The sequence below is a fragment of the Nannospalax galili genome, unplaced genomic scaffold (assembly GCF_000622305.1).
Source record: "Nannospalax galili isolate Female #2095 unplaced genomic scaffold, S.galili_v1.0 scaffold1857, whole genome shotgun sequence".
NCBI lineage: Eukaryota > Metazoa > Chordata > Mammalia > Rodentia > Spalacidae > Nannospalax > Nannospalax galili.
The window spans coordinates 427,749-436,949 of NW_008338858.1; the positions used below are offsets into that span (position 1 = coordinate 427,749).

At 49.9% G+C, this 9,201-nt stretch overlaps 1 long non-coding RNA gene across 1 annotated transcript in view; it reads left to right on the top strand.

Moving 5' to 3' along the window:
* Positions 1-502: 502 nt before the first annotated feature.
* The window catches only part of LOC103734452, a 10,439-nt gene continuing 1,740 nt past the window's right edge, over positions 503-9,201 (top strand). Inside the window, exon 1 of the long non-coding RNA XR_607275.1 lies at positions 503-641. This is a non-coding gene — a long non-coding RNA (uncharacterized LOC103734452). The remainder of the gene's footprint in view (positions 642-9,201) is intronic.

A 9,201-nucleotide genomic window follows, 5' to 3' on the forward strand; every position in this document is an offset into this window, starting at 1 on the left:
CCTGCCTTGGAGGGAGAGCAGGTTTCAGGGGACTGTAGCAAAGGATAGAAGGAGGCAGGTGGGCGGGGCGGTGGGGATACTTAGGGATGTCGGGCTGGGAGCGCCGGGTCAGTGGGCGGGCTGGGGCTGGATTGTTGTGCGCAGGGTTGGGGAGCTGGGTGCAGGGCGCAGGGAGGAGCAGGGACTGCGGTGAGGGGTGGCGCGTGGCCGGCCGCCCCCAGCTGTGGCTTGCTCAGGCCGGGCTTAGCGGGGCGGGCCAGGGATTAGGGGCAGTGGCCGCACCTGGTGGGGCAGCCGCAGGGCTAATGCTGTGTGACCGCGGCGGCCCCGCCTGACAACTGGCTCCCTCCCGCCCAGCAGGGCTGTGGGCTCGTTAGCCCGCGCCGGCGTGTGCGCGGGTGTGTGCGGCGGGCGGGTGTGTGCGGCGAGCGGCGTGCGCACGTGTGCCCCGGAGGCCCCGCGGCTGGCGCTGATGGCCTCCGGCTGCACCGGCCTAGGATCAGTGAGGCCTCTGCGGCCGCCATCGAAGGGTCCCACCGCATCAAGCCACATGATTGTGCGCCCCTGCGCTGTGTGAAAGGGTGGCCCCAGGCCTGAGTCCCTGGGAGGGGAAAGGGCTGTGTGACATCCCTGTTATCACGGTATGTGGATAAACCCTGTCTGTGTCACTCTCCTGAATGTGTACAAGGCTGCTGGGGACACCTCCATATTCTAAATGTGTATTTGGGGATGTCCCCCCTTCCCTGGGCCCTGTTGCCGGTTTCCTCAGTAGATAGAACTTTGGGGGTGCTGGTATGTGCAAAAGCTACTTCTCACAGCAGTCTGAGCCATGCACCCTGCAGACCCCCACATCTCTGGTGCTAAGACAGGTCACAGGAGTGTAGTTCTGGCCCCAGGGAGGGGGTGGTCTTCTTTCTCTAAACTCGGGCCTGTCCTACCAGCTTACCTGGAGAGGCTGCCCTAGCTCTGAGTCCCCAGACACACACCCCCATTGCCTACCAAACAAAGCCTGTGTGAGAACTGAGAGTCTTTATCTAATACCATGGATGAGCTCCAGGGCCTTTGCACATGCTGTGCCCTCTTCCTAAAAGGAGCTTCTTCCAGTTTGTAGGGCTTAGGAGCCATCTTCACCAGGAAGCTTTCCCTCAAGCACCTGACTCCACCGGGTCCTCCTTCTTCCAGAAGGACCTTGGATTACCTGGCCTGGCCTACTCTGATGCCATCTCTACCTCCTGGAGACAGAGGCCCTCTGCAAACAGAGGCAAGGCCTAGTCAAAGCCTGAACACATAGTAAATGTTGAGGATCAGCACAGCTGGGGCAGTGGGCGGCAGAGCCATGCACCCTGCCACTGCCACAGTCTCCTAGAGAAAGCCTGCCTGCAGGAGCTTTGCTTCTAAGGGACCTCCTGTCCCTTGGCCGACTCTGTACCCACTCACTCTATACTCTGTGCCCTCACCCTTTCCTGGAGGCCCCCAGCTGCCAGGAGCAGCCCTGCCCCCACACCAAGCTCCAGCAGGGGTTGAGCTGTCCTTACCCGCCCTCCTGGCCTCACCCTGGCCAGGCTCTGGCCACGCCCAGGAATGCCAACACCCACAGCAGGTGCCTGGACAGGCTTGTGGGTAGAGAGAGTCTGAGCGCAGCAGGCCAGCCTCTGGCCAAGGGCAGAAGTCACAGGGAGGCAAATTCCACCCTCATCTTCCTCCTTCTCCCCCTCCTCCTCAGCTTTGTTAGCAAACCACAGCCACCATTGGCTGGACACTTATTACTGGCCTCCCAAAGGATTGGTTTTTTCGAATTTTTATTGTGTATTTTCATTTTACGTGGTACTGTGTTACCTAATGACGTTTTTGAACAACTATACACTGTCCATCGAGTACACCCCCACACTCCCATCCCCTCCTTTCCACTCTTCGCCCCTCTTGTTAGTCTTTTTTGTTCCCCTGGACAGTTTCCTTTCTGCTTTCACGTCAAATATACATGCTTTTTTATGTTTATACGAAAGGAACTACAAATGACTGAGACCATATCATACTTGCTTTCTAAGGTTGACTTAATTCACTCAATGTAAATATATCCAGTTGCATCCATTTTTCCTGAAAAGGTTATAACTTTGTTCTGGGTAAAAATGACTGGAAAATTCCATTGTGTATATATGCTGCACTTCTTTATCCAGTCCACTGTTGATGGACACCCAGCTTGGCTCTGTAGCTTAGCTACTGCACTGTGCCGCAGCCTAGATTGACACTGCACAGGACTTGATGTTGCTCTGAGTGGCTACTGAAGGGTGATGTTGGTGTCTAGCTTCCTGATGAGGCAGGGGGCATTCAGAGAGGTCACCCTCCTTGCTCAAGGTCATCCCACTGCTCAGCAGCAGAGCAGGATTGGCATCTCAAGTCTTGCCAGCTTTGCATCCTTGGATGCAGACTCCTGGTGCTGTCTTTGCCCTGGCTGGTGACTCTGTTACCCAGCAGTGTCCCACATCAGAGAGAGAGTTGCGGATGAGCAAGGACTGTTCTGACCTCTTGGTTGTCTCAGAAGAGTCATAGAATATTGTGTGGGGAATAATGTCATCTTGGCTGTCAGATTTCACAACATAGAGTCCAAATTCATGGGTAGGAAACTCAAATGTAAGAGGTGGGATCTCAGATCTATCTTTTCCATCACTTTATCGTATTTGTCTTTCTGCCTCAATTTCCCCACCTATAAAGTGGTCATAACAATAATAACAAAATGGGGCATTCAGGAAGTTAAGTTAGGAAATGTCCTGTCCTCCATGAAGTCACTGTGTTAGCTCTCACTTATTCCCTCTCACTGACTTAGAATGGGCCCCGTACAGTCTCAGGTCCTGTACAGGTCTCAGTACAGGCCTGGCTTGTAGCAGGGCCGTCCGTTCCCTCCTCCAGAAAATGTGGCTCAACAATACCCAACTGCCAAGATTAAGGAACGTGCATGTCAAGTACCTAGTAGAGAGTGGCCTCTGTGCTGGCCCAGTGAGGGATGTTGGTGGTACGTCTTGGGCAGGGTTGTCTTGGCCTGTTTTGGACATTGCACCTTTGGATCCAGAGGAAAAGACTGTACCCAGCATCCTCCTGCCCACATGCCTCCCTATCAGGCCCTGGTCCTAAAGGACCTGAAGCCTCTCTCAGAATGTGGCCCTCCACCATGTGGAGAAAGGCCCACACCGGCAGGTGTCTAGGGACTCTGATGCCACCTCCCCTCTTCCTGGACTCCTCCAAAGGACTGGAAACATAGAGCTTTGAGACTGGAATCTGGGGGATGGAGAGGTACCAGGATCCTCCTAGACCAAGTTCCTTAGGTGCAAAATCTTGTCTGAAAATATATTCCCAGGTGACACTGACACATAAAGCAGGCAGAAGGGCCATTTGGTCATTTAAATGTACTCATAAGTTCCTAGGTATAATTCTAATTTCTTTTTTTTTCTTTTTTTAAGTGTATGAGTGTATTGTCTGCATGTATGTAAGAGTGTCCATGTCTGTGCAAATCAGAAGAGGGCATTGGAGGTCTTGGAACTGGAGTTAAGGATGATTGTTAGCTGCCATGTGAGTACTGGGACTCGAATTTGGGCCCTCTGCAAAAGCAGTCAGGACTCTTAACTGCTGAGCCATCTCTCCAGCCCCAAACTCTTTATTTCTTAAAGTAAAGTACTACTAATCTTTACCAGCTACAAGAGTGTTTGATATAGACATTCAGTGAAAAATTGTCAAATAAAGAGGAAGCCAGTCAGTTCTGGGGTTGGGTAGAATATGGCTGTATGAGAAGTGAGGGTGTATGTGAAAACTGGACATCCTACCAGCCTAAAACTCTAAGCGTCACACTTGTAGGGCTCTACAAGAAATAGTTTTAACTGACAGGTCTGTCTATGCCAGTCTCTTTTGTGTGACAGACACTAAGACCACAGAGTCAGGGGCAGAGCTGGGATATTGCCCAGGCTACCTGATTCCCCACCCCAGGGCCGAGAGTTCTCAGTCCTCAACAGGATTCATTCGGGCTGTGGGGTGGAGGCCTTCTCTGCCCTGTGCCAATGGCCAGTCACTCTGCTCCAGGCATCTCCCAGCAGCCTCTGCTCCAAGCCTGAGGCAGGCAGGAGCCAGGCCCTTCCTGCTGACTCCAAGATGGGTTCTGTCCCTAGCATGCGTCACCCATTGCCCAAGACCTCTCTCAGAAGCACAGTACACCAAGGTGTGGAAATAACCAGAGTGGGTAAAGAGCCAGGGGCATGAATGTGGCAGTTGAGAGACTAGGCGGGGGAACACCCCAGAGCGCTCTACAACATGAGCCCCACAGCAGTTGTGGGCATTTACGTGCCTTCCTATAAACTTCTGAGAAGGTAACTTTATCCTGCTTCTTTCGGCCAAGTACCCTCCTCCAGCAGCTGGTCACAAAGCTGGTTAATCTCCCAGAGTGCTCAGCTTAAAACCCGTGACTCACAGCACAGCCAGTGGGGGGAAGGGGACAGCCGCCTCCAAAAGTTGGCGCCCAGAGTCAGCTGTTCTAGGGCCTTCTCGAGTTTCGGCAGCTTGGGCTTGAGGCTGGGGCCTCATCTTCCTCCCTGGAGTCCTGCACTTCACTGGCTCCTAGACACCAGCCATGGGAGGTCAGCGCCCTGAGAGGAAGCCCAGTTCCAAGGCCTTAACTTGGTTGAGCCCTCAGGCTGTCCCCAGGAATGACCACAGGGCATTGGACTTCAAGGGAAGGACATGATTTCAAGTGTAACTGGGAAAGACTAGGTCGTCCCTAAAATTGTGGTCCCAGCCTCACCTGCACAGACACAGAAAAATTCTCTTCATGACCTTCCACCAGTAGATTGGCCACTCCTTGTCACCCTGTGTGGGAATCCTGGAGAACGGCTGGAGTGAGCAGGCTCAGAGCGTTGCAGGTATCAGTCAAGTGGCCTCCATCTTGCAATCAGCAGAATAAACATGAGACCTTGAAGGGAAAAGGCGAGGTGGTGTGTTGGTCTTGTGCTTGGAGAGACTTGAGTTCAAGTCCCAGCTCTGCCGCTTGCTAGTTGAGTAGCTTCTTGGAAGCTTCAGGCTCCCTGTCTGTAACATGGAGACGGTAATTGTACTTACCCCGGTGAGCTAAAGCGAGAATCCATGAACTTCTGCTCTGCTCCTGAGGAAGCAGGAGCTGTTAACGTTGCATGTCATCATCAGTTACTTTTGCTCAAAAGATAGGTGAGCTGCATTTTCATTCATCAGGGATTTGTGAAGTAGGAGGGGAGCTATCGGTCTAGAGGATGACCCTGCTCATTTGGTAGGGAATCTATTCTCATGAATATAACTCTGCAAATCAGAGAGGGGCTCCAGTCGGTCTCAGCGTGCTTGTGTGCTGTGGCTGAAAGTAAACCCAAGAAGCAGCTATGGCAGATTCACGATGGAGAACACATTAGTAGCTGTGCTGAGCAAACTAGCTGTGTCTGAAGGGATTCTCAACAGCTCCTGCTCCATCTGAAAGTCTATGAACATCCAGTCTAATCATTTCATAAATGCCTACTGTGGATGAGGCACGCCATTAAACACTAATATCTGGCCACCTGTAACCACTGCAGCAAGCCCAGGAAGTGGACCATTATCCCCATGGCCACTTAATTACATTAATGGACCCAATTCTCCACTCTGCTTTGTGCCACGTGACAGTGTAGCTCTTCCCATCAGAAGGCAAACAGTACATTTCTCTAGTTCAGGATCTGAATTCAGTGATGCAGTGTTATGACCCAGGGGATATGTGTCCATTACTTGTCTGTTACTTGTCTCATTGCTGAGACAGGCAAGTTAAGAGAAGAAGGCTTTATTCTAGCTCAGAGTTCCAGAGTACTGTCCAATAGGGTGGGGAAGCCACGGTGGCAGGAACTGAAGAAGGCAGCTGGTCACAGTGCATCCACAGTCAGGGAGAAGAAATAGGTGGGCAAGATAGTTCAGCTGGTAAAGGCCCTCGCCACCAAGCCTGATGATCTGGTACCTTATTCTTTCTCTCTGTGACCATCTAAGATGAGCCGAAAATGTATCCCTGTGAAACCTTCCCCCTCTTCTCCTTTCCACTGCAGCCGAGATAGTCATTGGTCCTTTTTCTATGTCTCTGTTTAGAATGGCTGATGTTGAGGTTGCTGCAAAACTTCTCACAAAGGCACATTCCAGTATATCACAAATGAAGTTGTAAGCGTTTCTGAGTAGGTAGCTTGGGGTACTGAGGTCTTAAGCGGTAGGGAGGGGGTTTCTTCAGTGAGAATTACTCCTACAAAACAGGGGTCTAGTATGTTGGTATGTTTCCCGTTCACCTCAAGACAAGGGAGGGAGGTCACCTCAAGACAAGGGAGGGAGGACGTGTGTGTGTGTGTGTGTGTGTGTGTGTGTGTACATGCATGCACCCATATAAATGTTAATGTGGAGGCCAGAGGTCAACATCAATGTCTGTCAATCATTCTCCACTTACTTACTTGCTTGCTTAATTAATTGATTAATTTAGACGGAGTCTTTCACTTTTACATGTCTTTTAAAAAATATTTTATTTATTATTTTTATTTTACGTGTATGAGTGTTATGCCTGCGTGTAGGTAAGTGCACCCGTGTCGTGCAATGCCTGCAAGGACAGAAGAGGCTGTCGGATCCCCTGGAACTGGAGTTACAGACAGTTGTTAGCTGCCATGTAGGTGCTGGGATTGAACCCGGGTCTTCTGCAAGAACAGTCAGTGTTCTTAACCACTGAGCCATATCTCCAGCCCCTTATATCTGTCTTTTTTTTTAAAGATGGATTCTGGGGCTCAAACTCAAGTCCTCATGTTTGGTGGCAAGCACTGGGCCTTACACCCAGCCCAAGGGGTGGGGGCAGGGTGGGCAGCTTAGGGAAAACTGTTAGACAGATCAGAGAGACCCAACTCTCCCTAAGGGTATTTGGCTAGAGGCTGCGCACTATGAAGTACTTTTGAGAATGTTAATTACATTCTAAATCTATATTAGAAGTGCTCTTCACTGGGTTTGTTTGCTTTAACTTTGTTTTGTTCTGTGTGTGAGTAAACAAGTAAAACTTTTGGGAATGAGTCATTTGGCCCTTGAATGGCAGCTGACTGACCCCTGTCTTACACCTGACCATCTTAAGTGGAGCTCTGTCAGCCATGCAGCCCCTTCTTTGACTCTGGGTTAGACCCTGAGAAAAGTTCCCTTTTCCTTGTGGTACTAGGAATTGAACCCAACGCTTCACGCACGTTGGGCAAGCACACTACCCTTGAGCTACGCTCCCAGCCCAGGAGCAGGGACTGAAGAAACTGAGGAATTATGAAAGTACAAGGCAGGAAACACATCAGTGAACTAAGACTACAAAGTGAGAGGCCACAAAGATCACCAACCACCAGAATTCCCAAGAGCTTCAGAGTTAGGAGTCAAAGTCCCAACACCCAAAGCTCAGGGATACAACACTGGCTGTCAGGTGTAAGGCCTCTCACTGTAAAGGCCCAAAGTTTGCTCTGACCCGAGTTCCTAGAGCAGTAAGTCTCTAGCTCTGAAAGCTTGGAGGCAAAAATCTCTAGTGTGCAGAGTCTAGAACTGTAAACCTGTGAGGAGGTTTGAAAGTCTGTCCCGGGGGCCTGGAGAGATGGCTCAGCAGTTAAGAACACTGTTCTTGCAGAAGACCCGGGTTCGAATCCCAGCACACACATAGCAGCTAACAACTGTCTGTAACTCCAGTTCCAGGGGATCCGACATCCTCTTCTGTCCCCAGAGGGCATTGCATGACACAGGTGTACTTTTCTACATGCAATACATGCATATACATAAAATAAAAATAATAAATAAAAATTTTAAAACAAAGAATGTGCCCATGATCTTAACTGTATCTTCACCTCTCCTGTCCCCCCAAAATACAGAAAGAGCACAGAAAAGCATCCCATCATCTGCAGACATACACATATCTATTTCACACCCCAAGGAGCTCACAGCACCCAGAACTCACTCCCAGCATCCCTCACACATACCACAAAAATAATGTCACTGGCACAAGAGCCCTGGAAGGAAACCCTACAAGGTCTAAAGGTTATTGCTGTCATATGTTTGCTGTGGGACCTGCAGGCAAGTGTTTTCAATACTCTGAGCCTCAGTTCTCTCTGTCTGGAAAATGGGAACAGTCTTACTCTCTAGATAGCTGTCATGGTATTCATTGATATTTCCTATGTGAGATTCGGATACAGTGGTTCATGTCTGTACTGTCACCTGGCATCTCTGTGGGATCTGGGGATCCAAATTCCAGTCCTCTTATAAAGTGCTTGAACCTCTTGAGTGGTCTCCCTAGCCCATCATTACCAGTAACTGCCCCACAAAGAATCTGGAAGAAATCCAAGAGATCCACCTGCTTCTGCCTCTCGGGGGTGCAGGTTAGATTAAAGGCGTGTGCCACCATGCCTGGCTCAAAGAATGGTTCTCTTTTACAGATTCATTTTATTATTTTTAATTATGTGTATTCAGGCGAGGGACTGACGTGAACATGTGAGTGCAGGTACCTGTGGACATCAGAGGTGTCAGAGCCCCTTAAGCTGGAGTTACAGGTGGTTGTGAACTGCCCCATGTGGGTGCTGGGAACCAATCTCAGGTCCTCTGCAAAAGCAGGATATGCTCTTAACTGTTGAACCATCTCTCCAGTCCCCCAAAAATCCTTATTTGTAATTTAAGAGAGAATTGCCTTAAGGGGACTCTACTTTCGCTTTTTTTGTTTGTGCGTTTTGCTTTGTTTAGAATTTTATTATATTTATTTACTCATTTGTTTGGATGTGTTTGGGCACATGTGTGCCATAACATACGTACAGGTCGGAAGATAACTTGCAGGAGGTAGTTCTCTCCTTCCACAGTGTGGGTTCCAAGGGTGGACTCAGGTTATCAGGGTTGGTAGCCCCCTTTTTCCCATCTCACTAGCCCCCTTTTTTTTCTTTCCTTTTTTTTTTTTTTTTAAATTTTTTGAGTGCTAAGGAATTGAACCAAGGATCTCACCCATACTAGATGAGTACTCTATCCCTGCGCCACATCTCCAGCCCCACTGCTTTGGAATCTTACCTTGAACAAACACAATCCAGATGAGCTGTTCTTCTGCACAAACTGGCACGTGGTCACTCATGGAAGGACCCCACATGCCCAATATGCCCCTCATCTCTGATACATGCTCACATAGCACTCCTCTGCCATCTCTCATCTTTCCCT